The sequence below is a fragment of the Pelophylax lessonae genome (genome assembly GCF_965119305.1).
Source record: "Pelophylax lessonae genome assembly, chromosome: 4".
NCBI lineage: Eukaryota > Metazoa > Chordata > Amphibia > Anura > Ranidae > Pelophylax > Pelophylax lessonae.
In genome coordinates, this window is record NC_138771.1 from 456,586,972 (window position 1) to 456,611,515 (window position 24,544).

Consider the following 24,544-nt stretch of genomic DNA (forward strand, 5'->3'; position numbering starts at 1 on the left):
TAAATAAAAACTCCAGTATATATCCCATAGCTTGAAGACGCTATAACTTTTGCACAAATCAGTCAATATACACTTATCAGGATTTTTTTTTTTTCCACCAAAATTATGTAGCAGAATACATATTGGCCTACATTTATGAAGAAATTCGATTTTTTTTTTTAATTTATAGGCTATGTTCTATAGCAGAAAGTAAAACAGATTGTTTTTGTTTTGTTTTTTTCAAAATAGTCAGTCTTTTTTTGTTTATAGCGCAAAATATAGAAAACGCAGTGGTGATCCAATACCACCCAAAGAAAGCTCTATTTGTAGGAAAAAAATGTCATAGATTTTATTTGGGTACAGCGTTGCATCACTGCACAGTTGTCAGTTACGGTTAGGGCCCTTTCACACAGTCGGACCGTTCAGATCTGCCTGTCAGTTTTTTTTGCGGATCTGAACGGTCACCCCATGCATCTCTATGGGGCATCGGATGTCAGCAGAGACATGTCCGCTAACACCCGATCCGATCCGTCAAATCTGGACGGATGGAAACCCTATTTTCCATCCGTCCAGGGGATCGGATGGGATCAGATGAGAACGGACCGACGGTCTGTTCCCATCCGATTCCCCCATAGAGATGCATTGGGCCCTGACAGCTATGTCTCCACACACACCACGGAGAACAGCTGTCATCCTCCTGCTCTGCATCGATCCCCCGCTGAGAAAAACTGAGTCCGCAGTAAAAAGGAAAAATCAGTGCTAATGCAAAAAACAGCATATGACATATAAGGACCAACAAATAAATCAAAGTGTTCAAATCCAATAATGTGCATACATGAATGAAGTGAAAACCATGCTAACAGTGAGAACTAGTGCAATAAAAGTGAAAAAAAAAATGAAAAAAATATAGTTCTTAAGAAATATTGATAAACAAAGTCCATATAATTGTGAAGAAAGATATCATAATTGATATAAAGTCCACAGATAATAAGTGGTGATGATCAAATATAGGTGTCTTCCATGCAAAATCCCCAAGAAAACGGGCACTTATCCAACCTATGAGTGCAGTAGCCGCTCACTTCAATAAAGGATAATACAGTATGCGCATTCAAAGTAATCCAATATTGGGAAATTCTTCAATAGCAGTGAATCATCGGCTCATGTAAAACAAGCAAACATCTCCATGGTGTAGTATGTAAAAGTAGGAATTTATTAATAAAAATAGTAACTTACAGGTAAGTACAAAGTTGCAGATGAATAACAAGTAGGACCGCGGGGTCCCCGGATCGAATGATGTATATGAATGTGAACTTCCGGTCTCGGCTGGAAGCCAAAAGTGATGTCAACGGGCCCCTCCCAATGCGTTGCGTCACAACACACGTGACTTTATCAAGGGTATTGCCCTCTATTTATACTTTGTTTGCCTGTATTTGGGCCCTCCCTTTATTTTAATTATTGGTTAGGGCATTGGTTCATTGCCTTCATCCACGGTTACGCTGTGTTGTATCGCAAAAAATGGCCTGGTCATGAAGGGTCTTAAATCTTCCAGAGGTCAAATGATTAATTACTGAGTGATTTAAATCAGAAGGCAAAGTAACCCATTAGCAGACTATGAGGTGCTTTGTGGAATGTGTCATGTTGGAAGAACAGGGATAAAAAGTGGAGAAAATATGAATTTTACCAGCAGTTAATGATAACTTTCATTTTCCATACTGCATGACAAGCATGAGATTGACATTTATAGAAAACACCTCCACTTTCTCTACACATTGTGTGCAGTCATACGTGCCACCACCACAAATGACTAATGTATGTATTATGGCTACCTTCAGCATTAGAAAGCCAAATGATTTAAATGATTTTCTTCCCCAATTACGTCCTACGACCTCTTCACCACCAGATCCTTCATCAGAAGTAAATGGTACTTTACACTTCATTTCCTAATACAAATATATATGCTGGACTACATTTCTTATTAAACAGTTCAGCCTCAATATCTGCAAAGGAAAAAAGTTCAGGAACGTTTTTTTAATAAAAATACCCCCGGGACAGTCAGGGCTAGTGCATTCCACAATGGATAGCCTCTGAACTGTCCCAGGTCGCACTTACCTTTTAGAAGAAATACTTACCTTGAAAATGTCTTGTCCGGCACTGCCATCTCAGGTGTGGGCAGCTGAAGCCAGCTCGTCCTCTTCGGCGTCCTATTCTGTGTCCTTTTCGTCCCTGAATGCCCTGCACCGGCCCCGCTCGTCATGTCCGGTGTAACGTTAAAAAAACCTGCTTCGTGAAAATTCCCTACCCTAGTCACTTCCGGTGCACATACGTCATGGAACAGCTGAGCAGCTTACCACTGCGCATGCTCACAGCTCCGGAGGGTAGCACCTACGTCATTGAAAAGCTGAGCAGCTTACCAGTGCGCATGCTCACAGCTCCGGAGGGTAGGGAATTTTCACGGGGTAGTGTTTTTTAACGTTACACTGCATCAGCAGTGGGTGTATGAAAATATAAATCACGGAGATCTCGGCTCTGTGATTTATATTTTCATAGACCCACCGCCGGTTTTACATTTAGGAGCGGAGATCAGGGAAGTCACAGGGGTTGGAGCGGAGATGATTTCATGTACCCGCGGCAACTGCTGATGCGGTGTAACGTTAAAAAAACCCTACCCCGTGAAAATTCCCTTCCCTCCGGAGCTGTGAGCATGCGCAGTGGAAAGCTGCTCAGCTGTTCCATGACGTAGGTGCACCGGAAGTGACGAGGGTAGGGAATTTTCACGGGTAGGGTTTTTTCACAGAACATCGGTGCAGGCACGTCATTCCTGCACAGCTTCTGGGCATGTCCAGAAGCTGTTTAGCAGTGAATGACGTGCTTGCACCGGAACTGACGAGCGGGGCCGGTGCAGGCGCATTGATTCCTGGGAGCAATGACATTCAGCTCCCAGGAATCAATGCAAGCAGGAAGTGACGGCCGAAGAGAGAGGAAGAGGAAGTTAGGTGAGTATATTTTCTTCTAAAACAAGGTAAGTAAAGAAAAAAAAAAATCTTGATTATCCATTTATTTTTCAGGTGACAGAGAGCAAGCAGATGGGGAAAAGTGACTTTTAAGGGTGGAACTCAACTTTAATAAGATATTACACGAACAGAAATTATATGTAAAATGCAATAACCAACCATTACTCCAATGTTGATTTTACTGCATTTGTAAAGCTGTTTTTGCCACTGACATACAACTACGTTTGTATCTAGCTCATATGTCTATTCTACTTGCACCTATAGATCATTACTGACGTGTAAAATAATACATTGAAGATTAGAAAAGGAACACTATCAACTATATTGAATTGTTTTTCAGTCGTTTATGAGCACATACTCATCTTTTCTATGCTCCCATACAGCTGCCAGAGGTAAAGAAAATATCTGGTACTTTAGGGCAGTGGTCTCCAAACTGCGGCCTGGGGGCCAGATGCAGCCCTTTGCTTGCCTTTATCTGGCTCTTGGGGCACTCATTATTCCTCCCACTGATGAGACAGAATTCTGCCAAGTGACATCAACAATGGGGCAAAATTTCTCCCACTGACACCAACAATGGGGTGCTATTCCCCCCAATGATACCAGCCATAGGGTACTAATCCTCTCCCTGATACCAAATGTGGTGATATTTACACCTACTGATGCCAGGAAAAATTTCCATAGTCTGGCCTCCCTAAAGTCTGAAGGACAATAAGCCAGCCCATTGTTTGGAAGGTTTGGAGACCCCTGCTTTAGGGTATGGAGGAGCATGTGACTCACTCCATGTGAAAGTGCTTGGTCAGCCACCAAGTGTCAAAGTTGTCATCATGAGAGTCCAAAACTGTGTCTAAATTATGACTTGAGTGACTTTTACTACTTTGGTCGCTTGGCAGGAGCAGGAAAAATGATCCTATGTAAGCTATGAGCCACTCGAGTTGTAGTTTACGTTCTTTACATCTAGTAAAATGGTCCCAGGTATGTTGAGCAGGTAGGAGTAGGTGCCTGCAGGCATACTCATAACACAGAATCTAGATACAGGCAGCTTCAACAGCTGGAAACCACACCATAGCATACCTTTTTTATGATCCCCTTCCTCCCCTAGGCCTTCCTATCAGTGGCGGCTGGTGCTCAAAATTTTTGGGGGGGGGCGCAAAAAGAAAAATGTAATAGGTATTGCTTTGTGGCAAAAAACGCAGTAAAAAATTGCGTGACTTTGAGATCATGGTACAGGCATGGCACAGATGATGGTATAGGCATGGTACAGGTGATGGTACAGGAGATGGTATAGGCCTGGCACAGGTCATGGTAAGGGCATGGCACAGGTGATGGTACAGGCATGGCACAGATGATGGTATAGGATTTTTTTAAATCTTTCTTTCTTCTTCTTTTTTTTTGGGGGGGCGGCGCCCCTGCGCCCCCTATCGGCCGGCCGCAACTGCTTCCTATTTATCACCAAATGTGGAGCACTGCAGGGGTTAATAGCTTGTTTTGTCTAGGGGAGAGGGGAACAGTTTTGCTTACATGATCCTCTGTTCCCCCAGCAAATGGCCCTCTCCCATGCTCTGGCAGTGGGCTGTCCCTCGATGTCATCACATCCAGTGCAGGACTATGGATCCTGCTTTAGTTTTGATGATGTCAGGATCCTAGACCGCTGGAGCGTGGGGAAGAAGAAGCTGCAGGGACTGGTTTTGCTGCGGGGAGGAGTGGAGGATTGTGTAAGTAGATCTTTTTTGTTCTCCTAGACCAAAATGAGCAATTAACCCCTGCAATGCAGGCACAGTCCCACTGCAAGGGATTTAGTTGCACAGAGTTGGTCTTTAACCACTTGCTGACTGCTGCACGCAGATTTACTGCAGCAGGGCGACTTGGCTGCGCATAATCACATTGATCGGCATGATCTTGTGCACGCGCGCGCCACCGGAGCCTCGTTCCCGCTGCGATTAGACACAGAGGTAGACAGAGTGCGGGAGGAGCGGGCGCGATTGCCAACGGCCTACCGCGATCTTTGGCTAGAATGACAGAAGAGCCGCCTGTCTATGTAAACAAAACAGGCTTCTCTTCTGTCAGAGAGGCAGGGAAAGATTGTGTGATTCAGCTAAGCTGAATCACAGATCTCTCTCTGCCTCTGTCCAACCCATCCCCCACACAGTTAGTAAGTTAGTTAGATAAAAACCGCTGATCGCAGTCATTACTAATAAAAAAAAATAATAGTAAAAAATCCATAAATCTATCCCGTAGTTTGTAAATGCTATAACTTTTGCGCAAACCAACTAATGTACGCTTTTTGGGATTTTTTTTTTTACCAAAAATATGTAGCAGCATATAAATTGGCCTAAACTGATAAAAAAATAGATTTTTAAATTTTTTTTATTGGGAATGTTTTATAGCAGAAAGTAAAAAATATTGTGTTTTTGTCAAAATTGTCACTCTTTTTTTTGTTTATAGCGCAAAATCTAAAAACGGCAGAGGTGATCAAATAACACCAAAAGAAAGCTCTATTTGTGGGAAAAAAAGGACATCAACTGCATTTGGGTACGGTGTCGCACGACCGCGCAATTTTCAGTTAAAGCAACACAGTGCCGAATCGCAAAAAATGGCCTGGTCATTAAGGGGGTAAAAACTTCCAGAGCTGAAGTGGTTAAAGCAGTACTAAACTCCAGATTTAACACACCTTATCCTTTCAGTGATTAGATTCCTCGCTGTCTGCTGTCATCCTCTCCCCAGGTGCTGGGTTTTCGACCTCGTGATTGGCTGGTGAGGGGGGTGACATCATCCCGCACATGTGCACGGGAGTCAGTCATTCTGGCACAATCAGAGTGTGCAAGAAATGCATGCTGTGTACATTCAATAGAAAAAAAAAGTTAGGTTTAGTTTCACCTTAAAGTATAGGTGAACCCACAACTTGTAAAACAGCCAATTCAGGTTAACCTCTTCCCGTCAGGCTATACACATATTTGCTGCCTCTTGGCAGGTGGGCTTTAACTGTGAGAGGCCGCACATATGCGCCCCAAATGCAACATTTCTGTGCTGAGAGCATGCGCCCTGCACACTCCCAGCACTTATATTGGCAGGTACCAGAAAGCTCCTGATGCCTGCTTGCAATCGGGAGCTTTCCAATCATGTAACCGCCGTGACAGCCAATGACAGTGGTTTTATGATCAGAATGCCCGCCTCCACCTCCTGGCATTTAGAACCTCTTAAAGGAGTGGGAGGCGGCAGGGGGCAGGGGTTTCAAAAGAAATGAAAGGCAAAACACGAGTGTATATGTAGATTTCACAAAAAGAAAGGAATACAAAGAGAACAGGATACTGTTTACCACAAGTGCATGGTACAACATACATAGATCAGCAATATGAAATGTTAGAGGAACATACTCTTTAAAGAGGAAGTAAACCCTCCTCTACAACTTGTACCTATAGGTAAGCCTATATTAAGGCTTACCTATAGGTACTGTAAATATCTCCTAAACATGTACGGTTTAGGAGATATTTACCTTACATGTCGCCAGTGACGTCACTGGCGCATGCGCTCTGAAGGAACGGCCGATCGTGCCGTTCCTTCAGAGCCCCGTGCCGTGACTGTCGGCTCCCGCGCGCGTGCGCGGGAGTGACGTCACCGCGGCTCCGGCCAATCAGATGGCCGGATGCCGCGATCCCGGAAGACGGGCGACTAGACATGTCGCCCGTCATAGAGGTGAGTCAGCGGCACGGCGGGGGCTCGTTCTGAGGTAAGTATTGCATAATGAGCTAATATGCGATGCATACTAGCTCATTATGTCTTTCTTTTGCAGGGTGTAAAAAAAAAAAAAAAAAACTCAAACGAGTTTACAACCTCTTTAAAGGAGTTGTAAAGGCTGAAGGTTTTTTTTTATCCTAATGCATTCTCTGCATTAAGATAAAAAAGCATTCTGTGTGTAACAGCCTCCCTCAGCCCCCCTAATACTTACCTGAGCCCTATCTCTGTCCAGCAATGTCCACAAGGTTCCCGTCCACCCGGGACTCTCCCTCCTGATTGGCTGAGACACAGCCGCTGCACCATTGGCTGTCAATCAAAGTCAGTTAGCCAATCGGGAGAGAGAGGGGGTGGAGCCGAACTGCAGCTCCGTGTCTGAATGGACACATGGAGCTGCAGCTCGGCTCAGGTGCCCCCATAGCAAGCTGCTTGCTGTGGGGGCACTTGACAGGAGGGAGGGGCAAGGAGTTCCAGCTAGGGACCTGAGAAGAGGAGGGTTTTGGATGCTGTGCGCAAAACCAACTGCACAAAGCAGGTAAGTATGACATTTTAGTTATTTTGTTATCTTTGTAAAACAAGACTTTACAATAATTTTAAGTCCAATGCTCTTTCATTAACTTTGAGCGTACAAATTGTTGCCATACTGGCTGCCAACTGCTTCCAACTGTCAGTTTTGGAACTGAAACAAAGAATCTTACTTTTATGGTCAGTAGTCACACAGCGGGAGACATCTGCAAAACTTTGCCCTTAATGCTAAAATACGTCAAAATAAATAAAGACATACATAAACTCGTTTGAATTTTTGTTAACCCGTAAAGTAGCAAAAGGTGTGAATGAAGAACCTAATAGGCAGTAGTTGCCAAGGATCATTACAATTTTTTGCACCTATGTTGTGGCAAACACAAGTACATTTAAAGAGACATGAAACTTCAGAGAAAAAACTTTGCAGCCTTTGTGGTTCTAAAAGCAGAAGGTTTTTTTATCTTAATGCAGTCTATGCATTAAGATAAAAAAAACCTTCTGTATGCAGCAGCCGCCCTCATACCTACCATAGCCCCATTTCTGTCCAGCGATGTTGCTGGAGAGACTCAGCTGTCCGGGGCTCTCCTTCCTGACTGGCTGAGACACTCTACGCCATTGGCTCCAACTGCTGTCAATCAAAGTCAGTAAGCCAATGAGGAGAGAGAGAGGGGCAGGGCCAAGCCATGGCTCAGTGTCTAAATAGACACAGAGAGCAACGGCTCGGCTCGGGTGCCCCCATAGCGAGCTGCTTGCTGTGGGGGCAGGAGGGAGAGGCTAGGACCCAAGATGAGGAGGATCTGGGCTGCTCTGTGCAAAACCACTGCACAGAGCAGGTAAGTATAACATATTTGTTATTTTTAAACAAAAAAAACGAGACTTTAGTATCACTTTAAAGTGGTAATAAATTCTGTTACACCACTTATACCTACAGGTAAGTCTATAATAAGGCTTAAGTGCCGGTTCACACTTATGCGATGCGGGAAGGCTGCGAATTCGCAGCCTGTTCCCGCATCGCAAACGCACCCCTGGCAGTTCACACTGCCATATGCGATACGCTGGGGGTGTCAATGAAATGTTAACGGCACCCCCAGTTTGATCGCATATCGCAGTGCGATCATTACAGTTCGCACAGGATCGGATCGCACAAGTGTGAACAACTGTGCGATCCGATCCTGATGCGGCTGAAAAAAAGGGTCATGTGCGTCTTTGCTGCGGGTGCAGTGCGAATTTAGCCATACAAAGTGTATGGCTGAACTCACACCGCACAGCCGATCGCATTTAATGAAGGAGCAGTGCGCTCCGACATTACATGCGATCCGCAGCCGCACATATGTGAACCGGCACTAAGTGCTGGTTCACATTTGTGCGATGCGGGAACGCTGCGAATATACAGCGTGTTCTCGCATCCCTGGCAGTTCACACTGCCATATGTGATACGCTGGGGGTGTCAATTAAAAGTTAACGACACCCCCAGATCAGATCGCATATCGCAGTGCGATCTGTAAGTTCGCACAGAATCGCATCACACTAGTGTGAACCACCATGCGATCCGATTCTGCTGCGGACCAAAAAAAGGGTCCTGTGCGAGTTGGGTGTGATTGCGGTGGGAATTCAGCCATTCAAACTGTATAGCTGAATTTGCACCGCACAGAGATCGCATGTCATTTTAGGAGCAGTGCGCTCTGAATTACATGCGATCTCTGTGATCGCAGAAATGTGAACCGGCACTAACTGTAGGTACTGTGAATATCTCTTAAATTTGCACTGTTTAGGAGATTTTCAGAGTGCATGCAGCTGGTGACATCACTGGCGCATGCGTTCTAAAGATACTGTGAATATCTCTTAATCTTGCACTGTTTAGGAGATATTCAGGGTGCATGCAGCTGGTGACGTCACTGGCGCATGCGCTCTAAAGATACTGTGAATATCTCTTAATCTTGCACTGTTTAGGAGATATTCAGGGTGCATGCAGCTGGTGACGTCACTGGCGCATGCGCTCTAAAGATACTGTGAATATCTCTTAATCTTGCACTGTTTAGGAGATATTCAGAGTGCACGCAGCTGGTGACGTCACCGTCCCATGCACACTGAAGGTCCGACATACAGTGCCAGACCTTTAGAGCCCGTGCCATAAACAGCGGCTCCGGCATGCAGTGACGTCATCGCGCCACTAGCAAGAGACCGCAAATCTAGAAGGAAGACCAGTGGAAGATGTCAGCACTCTCAGTGGTGACAGTGTGCCGTTGACCGGCTTTGTTTTAAGGTAAGTTTCTCATAATGTGCTAGTGTGCGTTGCATACTAGCACATTATGACTTTGCCTTGCAGGGAATTTATTTTTATTTTTTTTCACCAACTGCGGTTTACAAGCGCTTTAACAGTCTCTGGAAATCAGAGAAAGTAGGAGCAAAATATTGCTTAGCAGAATTCCCCAAAGCACGGGAAGTACAGTATGGTTACATTGCACCCGTGTGAGTGCCTTCTAGATTGCAAGGAAAAAATGCAGCCTTAAAGGGAACTGCAACATGACACCCTATTATTATTGGCAGCAATGGAATAATACACAAGTGTTAAAGCACCGTGAGCTTCAAGCATCCGGACTGAAATAACAAAAGATATCCATGCTGTCTGTATTTCCATATCCTTTGTGGTGTTTATTCATGGACAATAATGAGAGCCAGGGCTTGCGCTGCAAAAGTTGACCCCCCCCCCCCCCATCTGAAATGTTTTGAGCTGGAGGACTAGGCTAAGAAAGACAAAACAGTCCATAATGAGGGGATTATCTGGAGTGTCTTATTGACACAAGTCAGGGCTAGGAGTTCAGGACCTTCCCCTAACATGCGGCCTAGCACATTGAATGGCCTACTTAGACCCTCCCCCATGTGCTGCACGGCTCAAGGTTTTCCATTCTTTTCTCTGTCTCCTTGACTCTAAGCTGGTTTTCCAATGACAAAATTCACACCCCTTTTACTGCTTGTTGTCAGCACCCTGCTGAGCTGGAGGGGGAGGAGGAGAGCGTTAGCCTCATCACTAAAATAATGGCATTTTAATGAAACAGCTGACAGGGCGATTTACTAAGGCCTGGAAAGATGCCAAACGCCAACAGTTGGCTCACAGTTTCATAACTCCAGCCAATAATAACACGATAAAAATGAATAGTCTGATAAAAGGTAAACTAAAAGCAGCTTTTGCTGCAGTGTACACCTTAAATCAAGAGATTTCCCTGCAGTTTTTTTTTTTTGCTTCTAGACTTCCTCAGCCTGAAGGTCAGCATTAGTCAAACCACTTCCTCTGAGTCCAGGTCGTCCTGGACCTGCCCCAGTTTGCGACAGGACAGTTAAAGGAGAAGCAGCACAGTGATGAGCTCCTCTCTTGGTCACTCTACTTTCTCTTCCTATTAGCATGCTCCTTGACATTGCCTGATTGCCTCTTTGCACTGCTTCTTCCTCTCACACGCCAGTCCTTCTATTCAAGGACAGAAAGAGGCTGATCCCAGCTCCATTTCAGGTACTTATACTGCTTACATTTAAAATTCAGTTAATGATGTAATATTGATTATAGAGCTAAAGGCAAATAGAATGTGTACTTTGCGAAGTTCTCTGCAAGCGCAATTTCCCCAGAGCTTAGTAAATAAGCAGAAGCTCTGTTGACTTCCATCATCCTACGTGTGCAAGCAAAAATGCTATTTTTTTTTTTTCCTTGCACATGATTGGGTATTCTTTGCAAAGTAAAGCTTTACCCCATTTACTAAGCTCTGGAGCAACTGCACTTGCAGATTGCAACTGTACTTTGCAAAGTGCACAGTCTATTTGCCTTTAGTAAATCAGCCACATTGATTGTGCACTTTGCAGGTGCAGTTGTTCCAGAGCTTGGTAAATGAGGTGACACCAGTTTACAAAGAATACCCAATCACAAGCAAGGATAATAAGGGAAAACAGCATTTTGCTTACACATAGTTGGGTAATTGAAGTCAGCAGAGCTTCCCTTCATTTACTAGTGTTTTTTTTCCTTGCTTGTGATTGGGTATTCTTTATAATGTGAAGCTTTATCTCAAGTATTAAGCCCTGGAACTGCACTTGCAAAGTGCCCAGTCTATTTGTCTTTAGTAAATCAACCCCAATTTGTGTCTTTGATATTCTTCCTCTAGAGTTCAGGGTAAAGTGTTACTAAACCCAGGAGCCTGCATTCACTATATCTGGTCTCCCACAACACATATAACACGGAAAAACAATAGTTTAAGTAAATATAAACTGTTAAATACCTCTTCTCATCAGCAGTTAAAGAAGTCTTGTGACTTCTATCAGTGTCTGGTAAAGCTTGTAGGAGGATTTTTCATTCTCCCTTGATTGTCCTATGAGGCTGCAGGGCCCCTGACCCTCTGTCTGGACTGTGGCGATTGGCCCTGTCCTGATCACATGCACTCTCCCAAGAACAAAAAAAAAATCTTTCCAGCAATACACCCAAACTGAGCATGTGCAGCTTGCCCCCCAAGGCTCTGTTATATCAGGAGATGGTTTGGGGGTTGTGGAAGAAGGGGAGGACCAGAGAAGACAGGATCAAACAGCCTTTGAAGACAGTGCAAATGATTAACCTCTTAGGTTCCGCAGAGAGTATAACAAGCATGCTTTACTGCATATACAGACTGGTTTTACTGTTGTGGGTTATGAAACACTTTAATGGTCATTTCTTTCACTGTTACACTGGAGAACCAATGTAGCAATGCATTTTTAGCTGCTGCTCATGCTCAGTAGTGATAGCTAAACTCCACTATCTATGATATATATGTGTATATATATATACACAATATTGCCAAAAGTATTGGGACACCTGCCTTTACACGCACATGAACTTTAATGGCATCCCAGTCTTAGTCTGCAGGGTTGAATATTGAATTGGCCCACCCTTTGCAGCTATAACAGCTTCAACTTTTCTTGGAAGGCTTTCCACAAGGTTAATGAGTGTGTCTATGGGAATGTTTGACCATTCTTCCAGAACGCATTGTAAAGTCAGGCACTGATGTTGGACAAGAAGGCCTGGCTCGCAGTCTCCACTCTAATTAATCCCAAAGGTGTTCTTTCGGGTTGAGGTCAGGACTCTATGCAGGCCAGTTAAGTTCCTCCACCCCAAATTCGGTTATCCATGTCTTTATGGACCTTGCTTTGTGCACTGGTGCTCAGTCATGTTGGAACAGGAAGGAGCCATCCCTAAACTGTTCACACCTTGAAATTATCCAAAATGTCTTGGTATGCTGACGCCTTAAGGGTTTCCTTCAATAGAACTAAGGAGCCAAGGCCAACCCCTGAAAAATAACCCCATACCATAATTCCCCCTCCACCTAATGATTTTGGACCAGTGCACATAGCAAGGTTCATAAAGACATGGATGAGTGAGTTTGGGATGGAGGAACTTGACTGGTCTACACAGAGTCCTAACCTCAACCTGATAGAAAACCTTTGGGATGAATTAGAGTAGAGACTGCAAGCCAGGCCTCCTCTGCCAACATCAGTGCCTGACCTCAAAAATGTGCTTCTGGAGGAATGGCCAAACATTCCCATAGACACACTCCTAAACCTTGTGGACAGCCTTCCCAGAAGAGTTGAAGCTGCTATAGCTGCAAAAGGTGGGCCAACTTAATATTGAACCCTATGGACTAAGACTGGGTTGCCATTAAAGTTTATGTTCGTGTAAAGGCAGGTGTCCCAATACTTTTTGTAATATAATGTATCTCCAGGGGGGGCTCTGGGGATGCTGTATATCACTTTAGTAGCCAGCACTACATAGTTCTATGCAAGTGGCTTCCCTTAGTTCTTCCATCACTCATAGAACTCCTTGTATTTTTATCTGCATGGACAAAGTGGAGAGACACAATCACCACCTTGGACATTCAGCGCAGTATAATAATAATAAGAAGAAGGATACATGTGGCATTATCCTTTAAAATTATTGTTACATCTACATTCTATCTTTTAGAATCCCACCGTCCATTTTTAAGACAATGCATTAGAGCCCATTCAGGCTACCAAAAAAAGGCTGTACACCGACAAGAATCAGTGTATTAATGCAACGGGTACAGTTATTCACAGCCAACCACCCATGCAAATTAATGACAGGCTAAAGGGCGCTGCGGCTGTTCCCATGAACCACACATTGAGCGGTTACCTGTAGTTAGGGACAGTTTGCATCCTGGGTCACTTATCTGTCCCTTACTGCATGTTACCACTTGACGTGTGGTTACTTATGAACAGCCATGGCACCTGTCAGCCTGTCATTGATTTGTACAGGGTGCTCACGAACAGCTGATTGTGAACACCTGCACTACCTGCTGCAGAAATAAGCTGATTCTTGGTGGCATACGGCCCTTATCAGTCGCCTGAATGAGCCCTTTTATATTAAACAAATTGCACCGTACACCTACACTGTGCTGGAGAGGCCAGGGGCATCCCTCTCACCTAGGGGGCTACGCTCTCTACAGAATAAGTGGACCATACATTTTGAAGTTCTTTTTTAAGTAGAAATAAGATATTTTTTTGCCAACATAGCAATGAAAGTAAATGCATGTAAAACACACTTACACTGATCAGTAAGACAAATGGTTGATGTAGCCAAGCAAAACTTGCATGCATGCATTACATAGAAATAAAACAATGCAATACAACATACCTTTTCGTTATGCTACAAGAGATGCCAACCCTTGACCTGACCTGGAACAAGTATAGACAGTCTAACATTTTTCAGGCACTCATTTACAGCATGCCTGTTCCAGGTCTACGAGTCAACATTATTCAAACTAGACACAACCAGGAAACATTTTTAAAAAAGGACCAGCAATGGCAACCTCCATACATTTCTATGACAGAGCCCCTTCAAGGAACCCAAATAGAAGAAGTGCTTCTGATGAGATGTCCAAAGACAGTAGATGTATTTCCCACTTATCACTCCAACTCAAGAACAATAGGAATCACCCAAACCTATCCGATATTTTGTAGATATTTGTCTGCTGGGGCAGCTTTGTGTCTGTAAACAATTTGTAAGGCTACTTGTTTCGACACAAATTTAGAGAAAACATTATTTTATTCAGTATACTGTATTTACATGTATGAGAAGAAAATGGTCGCACACCACCACGGGATCCAATGAAGAAAATGTCTCTATTCACATGAATGGTACAAGGTACAGCAGGGTAGGACAGTAGACGCGTTTCACACAAATGCTACTTGGTAGTAAACAAGCACGTAGCATTCGTGTGAAACGCGTCTACTGTCCTACCCTGCTGTACCTTGTACCATTCATGTGAATAAAGACATTTTCTTTATTGGATCCCGTGGTGGTGTGCGACCATTTTCTTCTCATATGTTTCCCCTGGTGGCAAGCCAAGGACTTTGACCGGATCATGGACATTGCCTGGCCTGAGCGGTGTCATCCCTTCCACTCATACTGTATTTACATAATTGCCAAAATTTTCTGAAACTTTGGAAGGACAATTGCCTGCAATAGAAATAAAAATGGTCATGTGCTTTGTATGCCACCTTTCAAGGCAGCTTATCTGCTGCCCCCTTTCTGGAGGGACATTCCACAAGACATGGGGCAATTTAGCAAATGGGGGCTGTCCTGCAGAAATAGGAACACTTGACACTTACGTATTTGTAATAGGATGCAAGAGGTCTGACTACTTTTTGGGTTTGCTTGTTACATGTTTGTTCCAGCTCAGTAACTCAAAGCTTTTTAACCTCGTAAAACCAGACAAATTGTATATTCCTTACGAGGTTGGTAATTGCAGCCTACATATTTTTATTGTGGCAGTTTTCCTCACTTTTTACTGCATTGAGAGTAATGCAAGGGCTGCTAATGCTGACATCCTTTTGGAATTGTTAGTTGCCTGGCCATACCTGGGAAAGTATTTTGAGACTTTGACATGGAACAAGCTTTAAGATCAGGGAGGTCAGGATTCCTAAACCACATTCTTACCCTAGTTTAGTGACTGAGAAAGTATAGAAGATGCCGGATGAGCATGGCAGCCAGGTAACTAAACCTTTGACAAGTAGAGGTCAATATTGGCAGCCTCCATACTTCCTTAGTACAGGTTTTCTTTAAAAGCATTTCAGCCTATTTAGACCTGTCCATTCCTGTGCGTTGATTAAAGGCAAATCTGTTATTGCATGTCACATTCCACAAAATTAATCGCACCATAATAGGCTCACAAAGGTGTGTTTGGCTTTAAATATGTCCCAAATTTCTGTTTTAAGGCCCAAACCAAATACACTAAAATCCAAAGCATTGTTAGCAGGTAACCGGTGCACTCAGAATCTGGTGCAGATGTGCATGGTAGCCAATCAACTTCTAACCTCAGCTTGTTTAAATAAGCCTTGGCAATAAAACCTGGAAGCTGACTGGTTTCTATGTAGAGCTGCACCAGATTTTGACCTCTCCAGCTTTAGTAAATAACCCCCAATATGTAACTCATTAATGTGCATTGTGTTAGGACACCAGTTCAAAAAAAAAAGGACTCTCAATGCATGCTGCTAACATGCCTAATATCGCACGAGACCTTTCTTGCTATGCATGTTTTGTGCATTGCGAAAATGCATTCTTTAACATGTGCGTCCGCACAACGCAGAGATGTGAATGGGCCCTTAACCTCTCTGGCGGTATTCCCGAGTGTGGCTCAGGGTTAATTTTCACTACCAAAAGTGGTAACCTCGAACCATACTCGGGATTACCCCAGAATCACACTCACCTTCCCTGTGATCCCCCGCCGTCCTCCCCCGCCAGCACTTGCCTTCCGGTTCCCTTTCCTGCGAGCATTGCGACGCAGGGGGTGGAATCGGCGGCAAATTCAAAAATGTAAATACACGAAATGACATGATACAAAGCTGTGATTACACTGTATCATGCCATTTCACCACAGGATTGCACCTGGTGACTTTTCCAGTGCCCTGCCTGTGCTTTTCCAGTGCTTTGTGCCTGGAAAATTGAGAACGACCATGGCATCTAAAAAGCGTTCTTTTTGCGCAAAAGCGCTTTTAGACGAACTGGAAAACAGCGATAGCGAAACGTAGTTACTTGAAGAACTGAGCGATAGCGATTAGTGGGAAAATTCCTCATCAGGTACGAAAAGGGACAACAGCGACGATTCTGATGTCTCTTTCTGGCACATAGCTTGTGGAATTTGGGAAGTATATCAAATGATTCTTCAGAATTTCCAACGGAGCTATGTGCCAGAAAGAGACATCAGAATCGTCGCTGTCGTCACTTTCCGTACCTGATGACAAATTTTCCCACGAATCGCTATTGCTCAGTTCTTCAAGTAACTCTGTTTCGCTGTTGCTATTTTCCACTTCGTCTAAAAGCGCTTTTGCGCAAAAAGAACGCTTTTTGGATGCCATGGTCGTTCTCAATTTTCCAGGCACAAAGAACTGGGAAAGCACAGGCAGGGCACTGGAAAAGCCATCAGGTGCAATCCTGTGGTGAAATGGTATGATACAGTGTTATCTGTTAGGATCACAACTTTGTATCCCGTCATTTGTGTTTTTACATTTTCGAAATTGCCACCGGTTCCACCCCCCTGCGTGGCAACGCTCGCAGGGATGGGAACCGGAAGACAGGTGCCGGCATCGGACGAGCACACAGCGGGAGGACGGCGGGGATCGCAGGGGAAGGTGAGTTTTAAAATATAAAACAACAGATGTACCGCTTTTAGCACAGAAATCCTGACGTAATCAGACCGCCAGGGAGGTTAAGAAAGCTCAGCTGACATCAACCTTACTATTTCTGCCCATGAATAGGAAGACATTTTGCCCAATCAATGACAGAGCCACTATACAAGTACCTGCTTGTTTTCCAATTTATGGCCAGATCGTCCCAAGCAACTAATTTCTCATAGCCCAAATGTTATTCAGTCATGTTGCCTTCCAAGTGCTCCTGTACAGCCAAATCATTTTTTCTTCAGTTGTCCAAATGTTTTAGCTTATGTAAAATGTCTGCATCCACTGCAGATCATTTCATTTCATATATTTTTTTTATGTTCTCCAGTACTAAAGTGGGGTACACACTAGTAGAAAATCTGCCGAAAATTCCCGCCCGATGTGAAATCGTCCGATTTTCAGCTAGTGTGTACACAACTTTCAGCAGCCGATGCCGACATTTTCAATGAAAAAAAACGGAGGGACAAACACCAAAATTTTTTTCGTCCGTCCCCAGACGACCGATTTTCGTTTAATGTATATGCAGTACGTCCGTGAAAAATCGGATACGAAAGACCGCGCATGATCTGAAGTTGCTGACAACCCGGAAATCTAGGAACAAATGTGCCAAAAAAAGAAAAATCGGACGAGAAATTTCATGAACATTTATGCACTGTTGACTAAAAACGGTAATGAACGCTGAGAAGACAGAGAAAAATCGGAGGATATTTCGTCCGATTTTCGTCAAGTGTGTACGGCCCTTAAACTATTCCATCTCCATTGCATAGGTCATAAGAATATTAGCTATTGTATGTGGACTAGGCTACTCAAATTAATTTGTCAATAATATTCACTCCTCTAGCACAATCTTACCACTTATTTTTATTTAAATTTAAATGATCAAGGAAATGTTTCTGCAATGCTAACTAGCACTAAACCTACAAACTGTCTGCACACTACCACGGTTTGCAGTAACACGTGCCACAACCATCGCTCATTTGTAATCAGGTCCATTAAACAAATTATACTGGATTCTTTGGCATTCCTACCTTCCTCATCCATTCCAGGACATAATGTTCAGCGCACACATCATATCACCAGCAACTGGGAGAATCCAGGGCGCTTGTAGCCGGTTTGCTCAGTTTTTGCTAATTATTATTTACCGCGACTTATCCAAAGAAAAAAAAAATCCACTGACACAGAAAATAAATTAGAAGCAAAGGTTAGCAGTGATCAAATCCACTAGCTAGAGGCCAGTTGGTCTTGTGTTCCAGATGTGAAGTTGATTGGCTCGTCCTTTAGAATATAAGTGCATGTTTCCCTACGTGAAAGAGCATGTTTCCTTGTCCTCTACAAAACCGAGCAGGCGACTCTTTTTTGCTTCAAGCTGTCTGCAAACATTTACCAAACCTCCAACCTTCACTTACATGGATCCATCATAGTGTCCAAGCCATGACATCAACTTCTCAAAGTTTTTAGGTCTGCCGAGGTCTACTTAGCCTTAAGCTAAGGCAATCCACAATTCTTAACAATGCCCATCGGCAGCAGAATGGAGTCATTCAACTCTTTACCCGATTCTCTTTAATTTGTTTTGCATTTGAAGACCAAGCGTCCTCCACCACTGCAGGACTCCCACCAGCAATGATAATTAGCAATTTACTTCTTTTTCTTTTTTCGCTTTCTCTTTCTTATGCCTTCTGACACTGTCCTATTGTATCTCGCTTCTTTTTATTCTTGTGCCTTTGTTCTACAATCCCCCTTTTTTTTATCCCTTGCGCTAAGTTCCTCTTTTTATTCCTTTTTGTGCTTTTAAGCCTCATGCTTAATCTGAGCCCTGAAGACCTATCGCTGAGCTTTCTGAAAGGCTGATGTTAGCTAATACGCAAAAAAAAGGGATAAAGGTGAACTTACCTGAGGGATGTCGGCTCTTGGAGGGTTAGTTAAGCCTTGGTGGTCTTGAATTGGGGGTGCTTGTCTTCCCCGAGCTGCAGGAAAATCCTCTGCTCCATATCTATTCGGAATAGAGTTATGCCTTGTTGGAGTGTGTGCCCTACAGTGGAAGCCTTACAGGTAGGACGCAAGACTTGCAGGCAGGAGAGGTGTGTCCTTTGAGCACAGCTCCTGTCAGACAGGCTAGGGTAGAGGAGGAGGAGGGAGTGCTTCTCCCCCAAGGTGAGGGATTGTGACAGAGCCAAATCCTAGATTTCTATGCAGATAGTTAGATTCAGTGCAGCAATTACAGTGGGGGAAGCGTGAGGCATTGTTAAACCACCATCATGCAACACGAAAAAAGGAAAAAACTTTTCCAGCACGTTGCTGGTGATGTCTGTGCACATCTCAGAATTGATTGAAATACTGCAGCTTGACAGGCTTGTGCAGTATAATAATAAAAAGGAAATTAATATTCAGGTAGTACTTGTTTAAGTGCTATATGCACATTAACTGATATTATTGAAGCTTTCTTTTTTTTTTTTTAACACTTGATACAGAGAGTGAAAGGTTTGCAAATGACAAAACCGACTAATATTGTGGATAAAGAATAAAAAGTAGACGTAAACCCTAAGGCTTCATTCACATGTCAGCGTAGCGATCGCGGGCAGAATCACCGCGATTCTGCCCGCGATCCGGAAATCGCGAGACGCCCGTGATTTGCAATAGCACCCCAAGCGCCGTGCGATGTTGCAGCGATTTGCACCTGCCGAATCGCGGTAACATCGCGCAAAAAAATCACGGGACGCATGACGCCCCAAAGAAGCTTTTTTGGGCGCCATGCGTCCCGCGATTTTTTTTGCGCGATGTTACCGCGATTCGGCAGGTGGCAACATCGCACAGCGTTTGGGGTGCTATTGCAAATCACGGGCAACGCACAGGCGTCCCACGATTGTCAATGATTTCCGGATCGCGGGCAGAATCGCGGTGATTCTGCCCGCGATCGCTACGCTGACATGTGAATGAAGCCTAAAGAATTACATTAAAGAGGAGCTCCAGCCCCCACACCAAATATTAAAAGTCTGCAGCTACAAATACTGTACCTGTTTTAGTGCTAGATGCACATAAACTCATGTTATTTAAGCTTTTATTTTTTTGAACACTTGATACAGAGAGTGAAAGGTTTGCAAATGACAAAACCGACTGATATTGTCGATAAAAAATAAAAGTAGATGTAAACCCTAAAGAAATGACATTAAAGAGGAGCTCCAGCCCCCCCCACCATAAAATTAAAAATCAGCAGCTACAAATACTGTACCTGTTTTGGTGCTATATGCTTATAAACTCATGTTATTTAACCACTTGCCGACCGCTTACGTTGAGCCTACTGCGGCAAAGTGGTTGGTTATCGTCCAGCGACGTAGACCTACGTCGCTGGACTCCTCCCCTTGTGGGCGGCGCACGCGCGCCGCTGGAGGCTCACTCCCACTGTATTCAGTCACAGCGGGAGTCGGGCCAGGGGAGGAGTGGCGGTGATCACCGCTGCTCTTCCCCGATCGTCGGGGATCGAGTGTGGAGTCTCCTAATCTCCTAAGTGACAGGCAGGGACAGATTGCAGGATTCAGCATAGCTGAACCTGCGATCTGTCCCTGTGTCACACAGTCCCCTCCCCCCACACACGTCAGTAAGCACCAGGCATACATTAACCCCTTGATCACCAATAAAAGTTAACCCCTTCCCTGCCAGTGTCATTTTTACAGTAACAGTGCATATTTATAGCACTGATTACTGTAGTAATGTCACTGGTACCACCAAAAGTGTCAAAAATGTCAGTCAAGGGTCTGATCTGTCTGCCACAATGTCGCAGTCCCGCAAAAAAAATCGCAGATCGCCGCCATTACTAGATAAAAAAAAAATTATAAAAATGCTTTTGCGCAAACCAATCAAAATATGCTTATTGTAATTTTTTTTTACCAAAAATACGTAGCAGAAAACAAATTGACCTAAAATGTTAAAAAACTTTGATTTTTACATTTTCCTGGGGGGGGGGGGAATTTCATATAAAAAAATGTGAAAAATATTGTTATTTTTTCAAAATTGACGCTCTTTTTTTGTTTATAGCGCAAAAAGTAAAATCGCACAGGTGATCAAATACCACCAAAAGAAAGCTTTATTTGTGGGGAAAAAAGGACATCAATTTAATTTGGGTACAGCATCGCATGACCGCGCAATTGTCCGTTAAAATAAAGCAGTGTCGAATCGCAAAATATGGCCTGGTCAGGAATGGGGTAAAATCTTCCAGTCTTAAAGCAGTTAAAAATACACTCATTGAGAATTTTTTTGTCAAAGACATGTAGCTAAATACATTTTGACCTAAATATATGACAAAAATTGAATATATTGGATATTTTTTAACTGTCAAAGTAGAAAAATATTGTTATTTTTTCAAAATTGAAGCCTTTTTTTATTAGTATCGCAAAAAATTAAAAGCGCAGAGGTGATCAAATACCACCAAAAGAAAGCTCTGTTTGTGAGAAAAAAAGGACGTAAATTTCGTTTGGGTACGGCGTTGCACGACCGCACAATTGTCAGTTAAAGTCGCACAGTGCCGAATCGCAAAAAGTGGCCTGGACGTAAAGCAGGAAAATTCTCCGGTGGTAAAGTGGTTAAAGAGGAAGTATACCCTCATAAAAAAAAATGAGAAAAAAAAAACCTGTAAAGACAAAGGCATAATGAGCTAGTGTGCATCGCATACTAGCTCATTATGAAATACTTACCTTAAAACGAAGCCCCCGCAGTGCCGCCCGCTCAGCCACAGGACGGCGACATGTCCGGCCGTCCTGCTTCCTCGTTCGCGTCCTCCGGCCATCTGATTGGCCGTGGGCGCGATTATATCACTCCCGCGCATGCGCGCGGGAGTCGCAGCTCACGCCATAGGGCTCTGAAGGAACGGCCACCTTCAGAGCGCATGCGCCGATGACGTCATCGACTGCATGCAATGTAAATATCTCCTAAACAGTGCAAGTTTAGGAGATATTTATAGCACCTATAGGTAAGCCTTAATATAGGCTTACCTATAGGTTAAAGACTTTAAGGTGAGTTTACAACCTCTTTAAGCTTTCTTCTTTTTTTTTTTTTTTCTTATAACACTTGATACAGTTAGTAAAAGATTTGCAAATGACAAAACCGACTGATATTGTCGATAAAGAATAAAAGTAGATGTAAACCCCAAACAATAACATTAAAGAGAAGCTCCAGCCCCCCTCACTAAAAAAGAAAAGAAAAAATTAGCAGCTACAAATACTGTACCTGTTTTAATGCTATATGCACATAAACTCATGTTATTTAAGCTTTCTTTTTTTTTAACACTTGATACACTGAGTGAAAGGTTTACAAATGACAAAACCGACTGATATTGTGGATAAAGCATAAAAGCAAGGGCAGACTGGCAACTTTCGGCCCAGGGGGTAAGTACAAACCGGAGGCCCATGGTGCAGCGACTCAATACAGCATGTGTGGCGATATGTAACATGTGTAGTGCAATCAACTTTTTCATGGGGAGGTGGGGGAGGGGCCATAAAAAAAGTTTTGGGTGAGATTTTAAGTGCTTGACTGTAACTTTATTACATTTAAAAACCAATTTTTTAGTAATGGGGTTTACATCTACACTACTCTATCAATTTGCAAAATTGAAAGGCAGCACTGTGAGTAAGTGCAACTCCCAGCAAACCACTAAATTCACAGCTGAAATTACCTATATATTGTATGATGTGTTTTACCTTTTAAAATATCTGTAATTATGTTCAGTGAGTCTTGTGAGTCACTCGCAGTTCCATATTTCAAATTTGCAGCTTCCCTTCTCATCTGCCTGCCCATTGGACATTGACTCAGCATTATGTCACCACTCCTTTTTTGTCCAGTGATCAAGGAGGTGACACAGGGAACTTCAAAAAAGAAACAGCAAATAGTGGTGCCACCTGCTTGCCTAGACAGTGGGGCACGGGTATGAGAATCACAGCAATGGCTAAATGAAAAATTAAAACAGTTCCCTCCACCCTCATTTCCAGTCCTCCACCCCCTTGGAGTCCCCCACACTTTTGATTTTTTACAAAAGATCTTTATACATATCTTTCCAGTCTTCTTTCAGGTTGTGTGACATCATAGTTCCTCTTTTTCATGCCCCTCTAGTGGTTGGTGAGTGCTGAATACTGCAGAGAACTCAAGAAATATTAAAAAACATAGGGCAAAGAGGTATCTACAGTATCTCACAATAGTAAGTACACCCCTCACATTTTTGAAAATATTTTATTATATCTTCTCATATGACAACACTGAGGAAATGACACTTTGCTACAATTTAAAGTAGTGAGTGTACAGCTTGTATAACAGTGTAAATTTGCTGTCCCCTCAAAATAACTCAACACATAGCCATTAATGTCTAAACCGCTGGCAGTTGACAGGTCTGTCTCTGCTCATTGTACAGAGCGGAGACGGACCCAATCCCACTCTCCTCTATGTGGAAAATGGGTAAAAACGGACCTCCTGTCCATCATATTCAATCTGATAGACGGATGGAAAATAGGACCACTATCTGTCTGGATTTTGTGGACAGGCTCGGATTGGATAGCGGCGGATGTCAGCAGACGTGTCCGCTCACATCCCCTGCTTCATAGGGTAACTGGAGAGTCTGATTAAAGGCCCGTACACACGTACCGATCGTCGGCATACAAACGTCGGCGGACGAAAGATCTGCCGATTGTACGCGTGTTAGTATGGTGCCTCCGACAGATGTCTGCGCACAATCTGCGGACAAAAGTCTTTCGTGCAAACATGAAAATTTTTGTCTGCGGACACCAGAACGGACGATTGTTCGCCTGTCAGTACAGAATTCGGCCGACAGACCGCAGATTTGCAAGACTGGGCATGCTCAGAAAATTAAAAACACAGGGAAAGTTAACCATTACATGACATCACTTCTGCAGTCAGCTGAAGTCTGCAGACAAAATTCTTGTGCTGTCCTTGTGCTGTCTTTGCACTTTTCAACAGACACCGACATCCCGGGGAGAAAAGACGAACATTTGTATGCCGACGATCGGTACGTGTGTACGGGGCTTAAGTCCGCCTGAAAAACTGAAAGGCGGCCCTGATCGGACAGTCCGTGTGAAAGGTTCCTTAGACTTTAAATTGACCACATCCTCAAAGTGAGCCTGTGCTTTGCCATTGCAGGCCCGAAAAACAGGTGCACTTTAATCCTCCCTACCCAGCAGTGCATGCTTTCTTTTTCTATGCTCCCCTGCAACTCTATTAGTTGCCAAGAGTAAAGCCCCATACACACGTGTCGAAAATCGGCAGGGAATTTTCGTCCGACGTCCGATCTGCCGATTTTCGGCTTGTTAGTATGATGCTTCCGACAACCAACTCCGACTTTTCGGCCGAAAAAAATCTGGTGTGCAGACTATAAAATTTTTGTCCGCCGTCAAAACACGGCCGATTTTTGTGCAGTCAGTACAGATTTCGACAGGGAAAAATCTAATGAGCAAGTCTGGGCATGCTCAGAGAAGAAAAAACACAAAGAAAGCAACCCAACACATGACATCACTTCTGAAGTAGAATTTTGTCAGGCGAGAAAATTTGTGTGCAGTCTAGGCACATTCCAACCAACAAAACACCATTCTGGACAAAAGACGGACGATCGG

General features: G+C 43.7%; 1 protein-coding gene across 1 annotated transcript in view; it reads right to left on the reverse strand.

Annotated features, from left to right (window-relative positions):
- The window catches only part of FAT2 (FAT atypical cadherin 2), a 190,950-nt gene extending 171,964 nt beyond the window's left edge, over positions 1-18,986 (reverse strand). The window contains exon 1 of the mRNA XM_082253266.1: positions 18,831-18,986. The gene's annotated coding sequence lies outside the window, so the exon portion shown is untranslated. The remainder of the gene's footprint in view (positions 1-18,830) is intronic.
- Between the last annotated feature and the right edge of the window lie 5,558 nt (positions 18,987-24,544).